Here is a 15,264-nt window from a genome sequence, read left to right on the forward strand (position 1 = left end):
ACATTAAATGCGACCGTGATTTCACATATCACGTATATCATGAAAATAGTGCGCATCTCACCGTCTTTCTCTGCCAAGCTAGAATTAGTGAAACATGTTCAAGACTTGTTAGGATAGCATCTATCGATACCATCGAATCAAACATTCGATATTCAACGATACCAAAGCATTCTGCCGCGCACGATGCTGAAAGCAGCGCGCGGCAATGGCAGAAACAGTGCAGGCTCCAGTATGGGCCAGTGAATGCCAGTGAGAATTCCAGCGTCTCCAGCGCTTCCCAGTGAGCGCCAGCATCACAGCAGCAACACCAGTGCTCCTACCGGTGCGACCCAGCTCTTTCCCAGTGCTTTCACCGGAGTCCCAGTGAATTCGGGCGTATACCATTGCTTCAAGTGCGATCCAGTGCCAAAACACGTACTGGTATCGCGCTGGGAGTACTGGAACGGCCCTGGTTTTTGCAATATGGTTAACCCATTACAAATGGATAAGCCATAATTCTTCGTCATCATCAACCGTCGCACCAACAAAGTGGACATAATGCCTTATAGATGGTACCTCGCTTCTCCGCGGAATGACGAATAATGTCGTGGTGGGTGCTTCCCAAATTCACAAAAATTATGATTTCTGGCGTAGTGGGTACGTTGCTAGTGTACTTGTATTAGCAGTTAGAAGAGAGTTCACAATGGCCTCTAGAAATGCCGCTCGCCCAGCTTTCGCTGCGACTGTGCTGCGCTTTCCGCGCAGGCCTGGCGTTTTTTTCGATATGGACGGATGCTAAGAGCGAGGCTTGGGCTAAAGCCACCACCTCACGGTGTTAAAGCGTTGACGAAATTAGACTTTATTGGAAACGCGCCGAATAGACGGTCGTATCAATGGCGAGTTTATTTCTTTTTTTTTAACACGAAAGTGTTTTATGCCGGGGTCCACCAAGGCTTTCATGAAGTATTTGCGTCACGGAAGTACGTCAGCAAAATGAACGCCATCAGATGGCACAGAACTATAAGAAAAAGGTCCGTTGACGGGAGTCGAACCCACGACCTCTCGGTCCGCGACGATGGCTGGCGGGCATTTAGCCCACTGAGCTACCGCCAAACACATTACGGAGGCTACATGAACGCGCCTTTTATCTTTCACACTTCCCTCTCACAGTGCTCCTGGATTGACGGATGGATACTATGAGCGTCCCCTTTATAACGGGGCGGTGACATCTGTGCCACCAGGCTCGAAAACAAAAAAAAAACGCACCGTTGCTACCACCGTCCCATTCGGCGCGTTTCCAATACAAATTTAATTTCGTCAGCGCTTTAACACATCGTCAGGTGGCAACTTTGGCTCAAGCCTCGCTAGTCCCCGGACCAGGACGAATTTTTCGGCGACTAAGAAGCTTTATTTCTGCTGAGAAATCCGTATGGATTTCCTTGTGGCTTCGTGCTACAAATGGGTGGTTGTCTATTTTCCCTTTCTTATGCAAGGATATAATTAGCAAATGTTAAGCTGATTATTCTTCGCTTTCCAGATTGTCTAGGATTATCTTGATTGTCATGCTTACTGCTGCATCAATGACAAACACATGGTTTACGTATTATGTGGCTCATGCATATTTATTTTTGCTCAACGTCAGGTTGCTTCTCTATTGTTACAAAGACGGCTCGGTGGTCAGTGAAGTAACACGCTGCCGTCGCTCAGCATCCTGGCGACGCCGCTTTGCTAGACGTTCCTCCCTTTCCTCCAGTGTCTCCGCAGCACGTTTAGCCTTCTTCTGGTCATTCTTCGTACGCTGAGCCGCTAATTGGCAGACAACTACTTCGGGATCCTATGAGATAAGCTTCTCGGCTCTTCTGCGCCGTTGAACAGCATTTGCGCTCTCCTTCTGCATGGCGTTATCCACCTGCAAACGCCAGTCAGAGGCGCTATCAAGCGGCACCAGCGCATTGTCAGACGGTGACTGCACAGCGAAGGCGAATAGCTGCGCGCGCCATGGCTGCGACATCACCCCTCTCGAATGCGCAGAGTAGCAGCGGCGAGTCGCGCGCGCCGGCGCCAGTCTGTCTGCCCGGCTACGACGCCACTCCTCCCGCTCTCCGCCACCAACAGCGGCGAGCCGCGCGCGGCGGTGGCGGAGAGCGCGTGAGATGCCAGCTCCGGTGACCCAGCTGTGTGACATCACTGATCCTCGCGCATGCGCAGCACGGCTCATTACGCTCCGCGCGAAATTGGCTCTGGCTAGGCAAGTGTAGCTAACGCTACAAAAATAGCTTTCCGAGGTGGTGGTGGTAAACATTTTATTCAAGAAATTCACAAGAGAGCTGCTGTGTGCCTGAGTGCCATTCCCTAGTCCGGGACGCAGCTCGCCTGGCTGTCGCACCGCGTTCCCACTCGCCCTGTGATTTCCTTGTGGCTTCGTGCTACAAATGGGTGGTTGTCTATTTTCCCTTTCGTTACCCAGGCTAGAGGGAAGACAGGACGTGCGTAGCGTTTCTCTTCGCATTTCGCGGCGTTTTGAAGGAGTGCATATCGAGTATCAGTGTTTATTATGTGCTTGTTGATGCCATCTTTGCGCGGTATTCACCATATGCGGTGTCCACGTATATGTTAGGAACTTCAGCTACCACAAGTGTTAAATCGTGATCTTGGGCGTTAGTCGTCGGTACGGAGATATGCCACAAGGCGTCAACGTGAGTGAGCTGCGTCCACATCAAGCAGTGCTATATCTGCCAAACAACAGTAGACGTTGTGCAAGCTCTCACATACCAATGTACTATAAACAATAAACTACTTCTGCGACGACACGTTTCACTTTCGAGTTATACCAATCCCTATGACGACGGGATCAGCCATCATTTGTTTTCGAGCCTGGTGGCACACATGTCACCGCCCCGTTATAAAGGGGACGCTCATAACATCCATCCATCCATCCATCGAAGAGCACTGAGAGGAAAGTGTGAAAGATAAAACGCCCGCCAGCCATCGTCGCGGACCGAGAGGTCATGGGTTCGACTCCTATCAACAGTACGTTTTCTTATACTTTTTTTTTCTTTGCCATTTGATGGCATTCCTTTTGCTGACGTATTTCCGTGATGGAAATACGTCATGAAATAAACGAAGAACAAAACAGCGCTAAACAGGGGACGAGAAAAGGACACATACACGGCGCTGAACTAACAACCAATGTTTATTGCAAAAACAAGTGCAATATATAGGACACAGGTATCTGCGCGGAAACACGAAACATAAGCGAAAGTGCACATACATGTCGCGAAGGCCAAGCAGCAAACAGTATCAAGAACCTGTCAATTCATTGGACCCCAGATATCTAATTTTACAGCCATAACGCGAAATAGAGGGTACGCTAACACAAGAAACATCGTGCTGTTCAATATGAAAGGCTTCGCTAATCTCACGTTCGCGCTGCTTGCTATAGCGCCCCATGACCACACACTTATCAAGAATCGGCTGACAACCACAATTTTTACAGTGGTCAGCCAGGTGGCTGGGGACAGAGCCTTTCAGAGAGTAAGCGTACTCCCTCAGCGGATCATTTATGCATCGGCCTGTTTGGCCGATGTAACAGCACCCACAAGTGAATGGTAACTTATACACAATCGCTGAAACACATTCAACATAGCGCGTAGCGTGTTTCTTAGTGGATGCTTGCTTCTTAGGTCCATCACTGTTCACCTGCGGCACAGCCCGGCCAGCTTGCCGCGTACGCAGAAAACAGCTCTTACACCTATTTTGCCTGCAACTTTCTTTAGCCTGTGCGAAACCTCACTTACGTAGGGAATAACAGCTGCGCTAGAGTGAGGCGTGATACGTTGGCTATGGCTTTGTCTGTTATTGGGCATTCTTAGCGACTTTAGGAGAGTCTCGGCAATGGAAGTTAGCAGGTGCATAGGGACGTCTGCTTGTTGAAGACGGTGCATTTGGTACGGAAAACTGCTATCGACCTGGTGGTGACAAGAGCGAGTTAAGGCTGCCTTTAGGCAGGAATGAGCGATGCTTCGCTTGACCAATTTGGAAAGCGCGGACGTGAAAGGAAGAAGGCATTTATTTGACCGTGGCTCGTACCGCCAACAGACATGGTCAGACAAAAAATGCATTTGCCTGTCGTCAGACGTAAACTCAGAAGGTAATTCCAGTCGCTCAATTTCACGCCCAAATGCGCCACAAATCTCACCGGTGGTTCGTCGAGGGTTATTTTGATCAAATTGGTAAACAACAAAAAAATCGTCAACGTAACGGAACACCTTAACTGTGCTTGTCTGGAGAAGCTTAGCCATGAGACTTCTGTCATACCGTGCGAGTAAAAGGTAGCTAAGAACCGGAGCTAAGCATGAGCCAATGCACACTCCTTCACGCTGGGTGTAAAAGGTGTCCTTATGAAGTACAAAAGTCGATTGTAGGTAAAAGTGCAGTTGTTCCATCTAAAGTGCAGTAGTTCCATGCTCATCCCGTGTTTAGCGCTGTTTTTATTCTTCGTTTACCATGCAGCATCAACCAGCCCAATCAAGCACATTGTCATGAAAGTATTGGTGGACCCCAGCATGAAACACTTTCGCGTTAAAATAAATATTCGGCGTAAACGAGCTTTAAGTACAGTTAATGCACGATAATGAATATCAACAAAAAATCAGTGAGAGACAGAGCCGAGAACAGCAATTCACGTTTAGTCAGGGGAGTAATATGAGTCACTGCATGCGTTGAGGCTTTAGCCGGGGCACTTTGTAGATCCTCTCTTTATTGTCCCTATTACATGAATGCGAGCCTGTTTCGTGCAACCTTGGAAAAAGGTTTCATCAACCCTCTGCCCTGTCACATTAACATATTGCCCTGTGTTCGTCCTTACTGTCGCAAATAAACCAGAAAAAAAAATTGCAGGATGCTTGAACTGCCGGTAATTCTATGCAAAACATGCGTCGGTGACTACAGCAGCGAAATATTTCTTGTTTCAACAATAACAAACACGACAACGTTTTATTTCAAGTAAGATGCGCAATACATTAGGTCGACGTAGGCTGCCCCGTATGAAATACGCTTTGAAATGGGTCAACAGCACCATATTACCGTCATCGCTGTATCTGGCCGTGTCGCGAGCTAATGCCTCCTCCCGACCATCCTACACTACACGCATGATATTTCGATAGCTAACAACGCTTCATTCGTTACAATGAAAACAGACAAAAATTTATAACAAAGGGCAAAGCTTTATTCTCAACGATGACAGGCTTACACGTGACTCGGTGACAAACTGGTACTTTCTTCTCGTTGCCAGGCAGTTCTTCGCACGTAATAATTGTCAGCTAAAAACTAAAAAATGCCGGTAACGTGTACAGGCTCGTCTGACGTTTTTATGCCCCGAGTGCCGACTATCAAAACAGATGCAAGCAAGAAGAAATAGCAGCGACAACAATACGATTCGGACACAAGCCTCCAACATGGCGCCGAATGGGTACCTTCGTCAAACCTCCGACAGATGGCAGCAATCTTGCATAATGTCTAGAGTTACTGTATATGCTACCTTTAGGTAGCAGAGTTGCGCATCTGTCTTCCAACGCCGCTAGCAACCATGCATTGCGGAGAAGCTGCCGCTTGGGCCAATCTTTTTTATTTCTTGACGCCTCCGCTGCAGCGAACTGAATTAACACTAGCCATCGACAGCCAATGTTTATCGCCGGTCTTCGACACGCCAGACAGGTTAATCGGCGACACGGCAGGCATGTCGCCTGCAAAAACGAAGTGCGACTTCACCGCATAGCTGTGGTTGCTAGCCGGACCTATGCGCTACTCTGCTACCTAAAGGTAGCATATACAGTGACTCTAATAATGTCTATTGAGGTCCAGACGTGCGACATAATAAGCGCTTTCCGCATCTTCACCATCCTCCGCATAGAATAGTCTTAACTGTTGGTGTTTTGCGTCCCAAAATCCCCATATGAATATCAGAGACGCCGTAGTGGAGGGACCTGATTTCGACCACCTGAGGTTCTACAACGTGCTCCTAAATTTAGGCACACGGGCCTCTAGCATTTTGCCTGTATAGAAATGCGGCCGCTGCGGCCGGAATTCGACTCCGCGACCATCGGGTCAGCTGCCGAGCACCATAACCACTAAACCACCGTGACGGCTGCCTCTGCATGAAAGAGTGGAGGGAATGTTGCTTACGATCTACGTTTGTTCCCCGGCGAGTTACTCAGATAATTTTCAAATGAAATTGCTGCATGACAAACTGAAGCCAGTCACTGTCTCGTCATTGTCGAAGCGTTAACGAAATATTTCATTGCCTAGTAAAAGGCGTATTGAAACGAGAGGCCGTGCAACGTCAAAAGCTTTCCCATAATGCGCTAGTATTTCGAAATGGTCAAATGGTGGCGTTCGCGCAGGCCCGCTACGCCTCTATACAAAAGCGCGGTTCTAGTGGAATGCCAATATAATTTACGCGAGCAATCATCCATTGCCTTTTGCCAAACGTGTATGTACCAGCCGGTTACCGTGCCCACAAGCGCCCTAGGTACTTTTGCCTACCTTAAGGCTGTTACTCACTTTGCAGCTTTTTGCGAAGTAAACGTCTTCATTGACCATGTCATGGTGTGAACAAAAATCTTCCACGACGTCCTCATATGCGACCAGTTGGACGTATTCATTTTGTAATTTAAAGCCCCATCTCACACACATTCTTACCGCACTCTAACACAAAGGCTCTCAAATGAAATTTTAAATACCTTGCAGAGCGGTCAACACATTCTTACTCGCTAATCACTGTGCGTTAGTGCGCACTCCTCACAAACATAGTTCGCCCGGTCGCATATAACAAGAATGTCCTCTGTAGACAAACACATAAGCCCGAGAGAGAGAGAATAAACATCTTTATTTTGTTTTCATTTTCATTCAGGCATCGTCGTTGGGGTGGTCTCCCCATTCCAGGAAACCATAGGCTTTCGCCGCATAGTGCAATCACAAGCTAGCTATCATACATGAAATTTCTTCTCTTAAAGTGCTGCCTTAAAAGCCTGGTGAAATGCCGTGTTCAGGCCTTCATGGGTCTAGTGCTTCCATTTCTTTGTGAACTAGCGCGATTGAAATCGGTGGTTTTAGCATATTCCTAGCACCGACCTTTGGGCTAGTTACTACATTCAATGAGGCCACAGCGCTGAAAAGACAGTTACACAGGAAGACGACAGGACGAGCGCTACTAACAAGTGAACTTTATTTCCAAAAAGCTTTTATTGGCTGTCGACATCATATCGCACAGATGCCTCACGGTAGACTCCTCAAAACGCGCTTCAGATGCCGTTATTCTCGGTAAGCAGACGAGACGAACCGTTTCACAAGGGCTTCAAAGGTGATTTGCACAGAATAGACAGATATTTAAACAAGGTGGCATTCAACCAATGAGTTTCCGAAAAGCTTCGTGAAAGATTAGAATGCAAGAATGGAACGCAAGAAACAGCTCAGAATTTATTTATGGGTCCTGTGCCTTAATCAACCGGCTAATTTTTCAGAATGTCACCATGCATTACGTCACAAAGGGATGCGAGGAAAACAACACCAAAGTTATGCTACTTTTCCTTCACGGATTTCTTGACTTTTAGTACGCCTGGAATAGACAGATACCTGCCCTTGGTGACGATTTTTGGTAAGGCTGCCTGAGAGGCTTGGCACCATTGTAGCGTGGAAGCAGTAAGCGGTCCCTAATGGAACCCATAAAACTTATTAATTACATATACTGGGGCCCCCTTCCTAATTGTAAACAATAATGACAGAAACGAGTGGATATTAAGGATGCAAGATCACCTACAACCTCAGCGTACAAGATTATTATAGATTATGTACAAATGTGCCATCGGAGCAAGCCGTATTGCTAAATCAATAATTGAATTGTTGGAATTTTACGTCCCAAAGCCACGATACGATTATGAGGGACGCCGTAGAAGAGGGTTTTTTTAAATTTTGACCATGTGGTGTTTTTTTACCTTGCACCTCAATCTAAGTACACGGGCTTCTAGCATTTCGACTCCATCAAAGTGCGGCCGCCGTGGCCGAAATGTATTGCTAAACCAGTACACTAAGTTTACTCATCAGTCCACAGCAATAAAAGTACTTGAAGGTTGTGTCACGAATAGCTCCTGAGGTTAAAAAGTCGTTGTACATTGGTGAGCAACCAATCGTAGAGTTTATCTAAATGGCATGAATTTTCCACTGCTTACACGGAGGAAAATACAGACGGTTAGTTTGTTGAGTAAAACAATAGCGCGAAAAGAACAGAACATACAGAAAGTAGGTATATGAAAAAAAGCGCAGAAAAAAAAATTTGACAGTTTACTGGAAACTAGCAGAAATAAGTACGAAAATAAAGAAGAGTCAGAGCAGTTGGCACCGAACACATGGTATTGCTGAGTGCATCAGAGTATCATGCAATTTCTTTTGGTATACTTGTTATTCGAGGGAAAAGACAGATTTCTTCACAACACATGGCCTTGTAATGTGTGTGTACATCAATATACGAGAAATCAACATGCACGCGCCTAAAAAGCGAAAAGTTAGTTTGCGAACGTTAGTTTCTTAACACGATAAGAATTAATCCTCGTAGTAGGAATCAACTATCAGTTTTCAATTCAGTTCAGCGCTTGTCCTGCGTTCCTCTTTTTCCTATGCCGCAGATGGTATGCTTCTCCTTTCTCAATATGGCTCTTGGGATTTTCAGTTGAAGAATACCAATTTGGGTGTATTAGTAATTTCAGATTTCTTGTGATAATATTTTTATGGCAGTTTTTATGCTATTCGTAGCACGTTTCCTAAATTTTTACTCAATAAGATAATGCTTAAACAAGGCCTTCATAACAGTGTGAATAAAGCCTACGAATGTCAAGTGGGTAACACTCCCGAGTCATTCATCGTGAACACAATAATGAAGAAGCACAAGTCAATGCCTTGTGAAATAATAGAAGTTTTAAGGCGCTACTCGTTCAAATGATGAGTTACTCGCGTAATGTCGCGAAATATTTGCTTTTTCATTGATCGTAATTGCGATAAAGAATGTTGTAACAGAAGCAGGGCATCAAGATATAAGCTGTCTTTTGAATATGGTCGGTAGTTTCTTTCCCTTAAGTACCAAATGTGCCATCAGGGATATAGTCACTTACAGCTGTAGGGAGACTGATTAAGCGACTTGTGAACGAAGGGATTAACTTTATACAAGCACCGAAACAGTGCGTTCGAGATGATAGTAGCTGCCGAGGAACACTTGGTTGTAGCAGACATTACGAACGCTCGTGTACCATCATAACCTCCAGCATTTGGTTCGAGATCCCCGCTCGCGCTCGAAATCTATGTCCTGACTTGACAGTCAGCCTTCGCCCTGCTCTGAAGTTCAGCAAGGAACCATCTTTATACTTACAAGCAAAACCCTTAAGTTTGGGAGGCTGGAGTTCCGGTGTCAGCAGTGTCGCAGGTCGTGGATGGCTCAGGAACCCATGTTCTGATTCCATATATTGTATGTACTGGGAGCTGTTTCTTTGATACTAGCAGAAGGGCCGTTTTGTTGTGGTAAAGTGAACAGAAGCCAAGCATAGCCAAACAAATAGGCGTGCGCAGGATGGGGGGGGGGGGGGAGGAGGCAAGGTTCATAGCAGCCCGCCCCCTGTTGGTGGAGTCCCAAAGAAAATAAGTTTCGCAATGAATGCCGAAACGAAAATAAAGCAATGACGTGCTTTTCACAACGGCCTGCCTGTGGTCCTCCGCTTTCCTGGAGCAAAAGTGTGAAGTAAGGAGGGTTTTATTACAATACCAGAGGTCCTTGGGCACCATTACTGTCAGAAATTTGTGTCGAATAACGGGACAGGTCCGACTGAGTAAAGGTGCGGCGCAGATTAGGCGCCCCCTTTGAGTATCAGCGGAAGAGTCCCGCTCCCTTGGCTCTCTCGTGCGCACACCTATGGCCAAACGTTAAAAAAAAAAAGTTGGCGGAGCTTATTCTGAGCACCAATCCGTGCAAGCCTTGAGAGAGCGAAACTGGACGATTATGAAGACTAATGTGGTTGCTTCTAGGTTGTTTCTAGTCCTTATCTTGGTGATTAGGGTTTCTAGGTTGCTTATAGGTCGTCGCTAGGCTTTAGGTAGGTAGTGCTAGGTTGTTTCTTCGTTGATTCTCAGCGCAGAGAGGTTTGAGTTAAACCACAGAGTCACAGACACGACACGGATGTCCAAGTTCCAGATACAAACTCGCGCTGAAACCACGCGTTCGCACCACTCATAGATCTACCGGAACGTCGCCGTAGGCGTAGGCCTTCCATCGCTTCGGAGTCTTCTCGCAGTCGCCATTGCCTTAATTGTTCCCTAGTGTTGGGCTAATTGTTGCCTTCTTCGTTTCTAGTGGACCAGTGGAGAGTAGTGGGATTTGCCCAATTTCTGTGGCATATACAAGTTCATGGTGATGATAGTTTCTCGCCGCCGCCTTTGCCTCTCCCGTTCCCTAGTGTTGTGGCACATACCCGTTTCTCGTGATGACAGTTTTCTGATAGGCCGCATAAATTTCTGTGGCAGATACCCGTTTGTTCGGCCAACTGTTGTCTTCTTTCTTAGTGGACTAGTGGTAATAGTAGGATTTACTCCATTTCTCTAGCACATACTCGTTTAGTTTTCGAGACGGGGTCGGACACATTACGGCTAGCTTAAACAGCTTCGCTGTTGAAAACATGTTTGAAGGTTAATAGCATACGCAAGATCATATTAGCGGTCGTGAAGGTAGCTTGTCTGCTCGCGCGCAAGGTCATTAGAATTAAAGAGACTTGAAGGTAATTCATTCGACTCAGGAGCAACTCCAGCAACCAAGGCTTTGTATATGCGTTTAATTTTTTTTTTCTGAAAACAAGCTCAGTCGTTTGGCAAAAATACGTCACGTTTTGTTCGCTGTGTGGGGCATTAGGTATGTCCGTATAGTATACGTTTGCTACTTCGGGCCAATGGGTTATGCAGAAACGCAGGACGGCTATAGGTGCGCAAACCCCATCATGCTATTTTTAATCCGCTCTACCGCGCAGATTTCTGTATATCATTCTTCGATATTCAGCTTTTCTAAAGTTATGGCGGAAGTCATTCATCCTAGTGCTTAATTTGTGACGTGGTTCAGTTGACGCACAAATTTGTTTTTTTTTTATTTACATTGCTCAAGCGTGGTGGCACCTGACTTGCGCGGTTACGGAAATACTACAAGACCTGATGACACCGCCCTGTACCTCATGACGAATCTAATTGAAGATGTTAAAGGATTGCTTGAAAACCTGAGTGAGTGCCATAGTTTCAACTTTCCCTAATAACATCGCTTTACCTGTGTGACTTTCACGGTGTGACATTTAATCCATCAGAACCGCAATTAAACTTTGCAGTGGGATATCTCCGGGCGCAGACATGCTAGAAGAATTCTTCCAAGTGGAACTGTGTACATACGCGACTGCCTCCAACTTTTGAATACAAACATGCCTGCATACTGCACTCATTAAAAGGTTGTAGTTCAATCTTTGTTAGTTGGGCGGCTGACAACGATAATTATTGTCTCACTTTGTGTCCCCCTCAATAAAAAAAACTTATCTGCAAAGGTGGTTTTCACGTACCTCCAAGTGCTGAATTTTAAGAAAACCATAAAGCTTAATTTCGAACACCCTGTATACAGCCATAGCCTTTTCCATTTTTCGGCACTCTTTTGAGGAAGCATCGTGGGGTTCATTACCATTCGAACAAAGATTCGAAACATAGTACAGTTTGAGGCTATTCAGATAACTTAGTGTGTCAAATAGTGACAGTAAAGGGCGAAATCCTCAATAAGAGAAACAAAACAAGGAGGTGGGAGGGCGGACGTACCGCCAATGTATACAATTAACTGACAATACGAGAGCGCAACCAAACAATGGAATACTGTAAGACAACTGCTTGATTAGTTATGCGCCCGCATGTGACGTGGATCACCAACTCGCCCAATCAGTTCGCGTGGATAGGGTACAGGGGGGGGGGCTTTGCACGGTGCATATATCACCTGAAGGCCAAGAAAATCGCATCACTGCATTTCACCAGAACATGCATCAATTTCATTCTTTAGGCTCCCATCTCTGACAAAGGCACAAACGACTGAGTTGTTGGAGATACGAGCTCTATTTAAATCCGTAAAACAAGTGGTGGATGCTCGAGCCAACGTTTCGACAAGTGGACTTGTCTTCTTCAAAGGCTGGAACTCCAGCCTTGAAGAAGACAAGTTCCAGCCTTGAAGAAGACAAGTCCACTTGTCGAAACGTTGGCTCGAGCATCCACCACCTGTTTTACGGATTTTTTCATCGCAGCTTCCATCTTCCACTTTCTGCCATTTTTTGGAGCTCTATTTAAGTGATAACTTACATTTGCATCTACTACGACGCAAGTTTGTCGCATATGCACCGGCGTCGATTGTTTCGAAGCTCCGCGTTTACGCCTGAGGTGTACCGCTTCAGTACTGCGCTATTTTGCCCCACAGGCTTAGCAACATTAAACAGTAACCATAGAAACTTTGATATTGTCGTTCAGGCCGCGCAATCGAAATGACGACGCACTCATAACTGCAGGAATAAAGGTTTTCTAGAAGTAAACAGTACAGACTTCTTGCTTTACTATAGATAGGCAACGTTCATTCCCTACATGTGAACCATTGTTTGACACAGTTTTGCAGGACCGTGATTATCATGCACATATATTCCCAAATGCAACGGCACTAGGAGGCCACAAAGATTTTTCTCAACTACATTGACTCTCCAGCAGTTGTAAGCGCTATCCGAGAATGCTCTGTACAACTCTCCCTAATTTAAGTGTGGCAGTTGCAGAAAAAGCGAGATAGGGGAGGAGAAGTGGCTAATGAGGGACAGTCACATCAGTCTCCATGTTAACAGTCACTCGCAGTAATTTTTTCGCTTTATATGACACTTGTCTCGGTTAATATTGCTTGCTAATGAAATATTGGCCAGGGATTGAATTCATGGGACCAAGGACATCTGTGTTAAATGTTCTGTCTTCTGCATTTGATTCATAAGTAAGAAGGTTGCTCCCTGCAGCTCAAAGGCAATTCAATTGCAAATTTTCCACCTTCACTGCCAATATATCTCAGAAATTAACAAAGACCTCTGATGTAAATAAATACGTTTCAGTGAGTTGTACTTTGCAGGATCAATTATATCATATTTCTAACTAGAAATGCCGAAGCCATTGGTTTAAAAACTTTCATGAAATCATAAAACCATAACGACTTTTGCGCAAATAAAGTTTTGTTCTTCTTCTACTGCACCAACCATTCACAACGGTCTGATAAACTCTCTATGAAAAAAAAATCATAAGCTGTATTTCCTTAGGCAATCCATAAGTGCAAAACATCTTCCTTCCATATACCGATAATATCTGCTTCAAAATCTCTGAAAAGGTGCAGTGTCTCCTTTGGAATGGCAGAACGTTTGTCTAGTTGTATGTTTTCATCGCAGAAAAGGTTATGCGTGTACACGCGGACGCACGAGATGACAAGAGACAAGACAAGCGCCAGAGCTTCTGTAATATTTGTTTGCTTGTGTCCGTGTTTGTGACTAACGTTTTCTGCGATGAAATTAGATACTATGCAAGAATGAATGACATCAGTGATTGGCCTTGCGTCAATTTTCAATGCTAGTTAAATACGGTTTTAAAGAATTGTTCATGGTATATTTTCCCGTGAATAGCTTGCTGATTTTATTTTGCATTCAAGAAGTTCCGGGCAGCATTTTATTGCATTTTTTTTTCAGTGAATATCCTGAAATAGAAATACCTAAACCTTGCAGTTATAATGTCAGTTTTTTTCTGGTGCAGACAAAGATCACAAGCGGAAAGTTATTCTCGTTGGTCACGACTGGGGCGGCATGATCAGTTTCTGCTTTGCGACGCTCAACGAAACGCTGATCGATGGAATGGTCATTATCAATGGCATGCACCCAATGGCCTTTGCTAAGCAGCTCTTTAAAAGCGTTACACAGATGAGAATGTCATGGTAATCTGCGTTTTCTTATATTCTCGTTATTACAAACGACACTTCTGTGGTATTTCCAATGATCACAATGGAACAAGGACAGCGTGTATTCTGAAAAGTACAAGACATGAAAGCTCTCTGTTATTACCAAGGCTGAGGTTTACGCGGAACCAGAGAGACAATTCGACAAAACAAATAACTTCAGTAGACCTTGGCACAAAAAAAGAACCCGTGCCTTGTAGGCGCACGACTTAATCTGTAGGATTGCCTTCTTTTTAGCATACACTCCGCCTGAACACGCATGTGGGGATGATAGCTTCACTCCCGATCGTCAGGACGACATTCCTGAGAACGGCACCAGTAATGCACGAAATTCGTTCTTTTATATATTTATGATAAAGGTGATGACATAAATGCCTAAATATGTTTATTGTGAACAGTGAACTGCGGCTTTGTATTTCAGTTTCACAAAATCACAATATTTACTGTATGAGCTCAGACATTCCTTTTACAGCAGACCGAGTTGTTCCCGAAATGACTAGTTTTGTTCTTCAAGCTTGCATACTTATTTACTTGAAATTCGCTGCCAGTGTCATTTTAAAAGACACCGGCAACGACACCGGAAACAAGACAGAATTATAGTTTTAAGTTACCAATTTTACCTTGAAACTACGATTCCTTCTCAAGCAGACAGAATTCTATGAAGTATTCGCGCTTAACCCTCCATTGCATGACGTGCCATGTTTCGCACATACCGATTGACATTTTCATTGCAGGAACAAGAGAGCCAGTTCAGGATGTGACAGTGCCAGATTTATTCTCATACTTATGCGTACCTAATTGTAACAAAAGTGCTGCCATCCCTGGGGCGGTATGAAAAGCAGGCGTGAAATAGATTCCACGGTGCATGTGCATGTTCCGTATTCAAACAACAGCGACTGCTATTTTATCTAGCAACATTTGTTCACTGAAGAAGCATGAAACATTTATTTTGACATATCTCGTGGCCTTCAAAATTGATGCTCGCTATTTCTTTCCTTAATTAATTTTCCCACTACGGTATACAGCCGGAAATCAGTACGTGCCATATTTCGCACACCATGCAATTCAGTGAGGAAATGAGCAATATGCTGCCATCAGTGTTGTGCTGCACAATACAAATATAAACAAGGCACAGCCTCTGAGATCATGCAGAACCGCTCTGTTGTGCAGGATTTAGGTTGTGGTGGTAGATTTTGAGATGCTTCACGAAAGTGTGAGGT

The 15,264-nt window shown here is 45.0% G+C and overlaps 1 long non-coding RNA gene across 1 annotated transcript; it reads left to right on the forward strand.

Moving 5' to 3' along the window:
- The first annotated feature begins 7,514 nt into the window (after positions 1-7,514).
- On the forward strand, positions 7,515-14,020 carry LOC125756348 (uncharacterized). The gene is made up of 3 exons (XR_007414409.1): positions 7,515-7,633; positions 11,168-11,280; positions 13,846-14,020. It is a non-coding gene; the product is annotated as an uncharacterized LOC125756348 (long non-coding RNA).
- The last annotated feature ends 1,244 nt before the right edge of the window (positions 14,021-15,264 follow it).

This window comes from Rhipicephalus sanguineus, chromosome 11 (assembly GCF_013339695.2).
Source record: "Rhipicephalus sanguineus isolate Rsan-2018 chromosome 11, BIME_Rsan_1.4, whole genome shotgun sequence".
NCBI classification, from domain to species: Eukaryota; Metazoa; Arthropoda; class Arachnida; order Ixodida; family Ixodidae; genus Rhipicephalus; species Rhipicephalus sanguineus.